We start from the raw sequence: 208 nt of genomic DNA, 5'->3' as shown, positions 1-208 counted from the left end.
ATCTGTTTACCTACTTCGTCAAAAGGCGATCCCCTATTCGCCTCCCTTATCCCCTCTCCCTTTCTCCTCTGAAATCTTCCATCCCCACCCCTCTCTAATAAACCATTCAGCCACGCAGATCTGATACTCATAGCCAGGTCATTAATCCATAGGCAACAGCTAACACCAACACACACCGTAAGAGCTTGTTGTGGAAGCCCCTAACACG

This window comes from Penaeus monodon, chromosome 23, assembly GCF_015228065.2.
Source record: "Penaeus monodon isolate SGIC_2016 chromosome 23, NSTDA_Pmon_1, whole genome shotgun sequence".
In the NCBI taxonomy this organism is placed as follows: domain Eukaryota; kingdom Metazoa; phylum Arthropoda; class Malacostraca; order Decapoda; family Penaeidae; genus Penaeus; species Penaeus monodon.
This window is presented reverse-complemented; position numbering follows the sequence as displayed.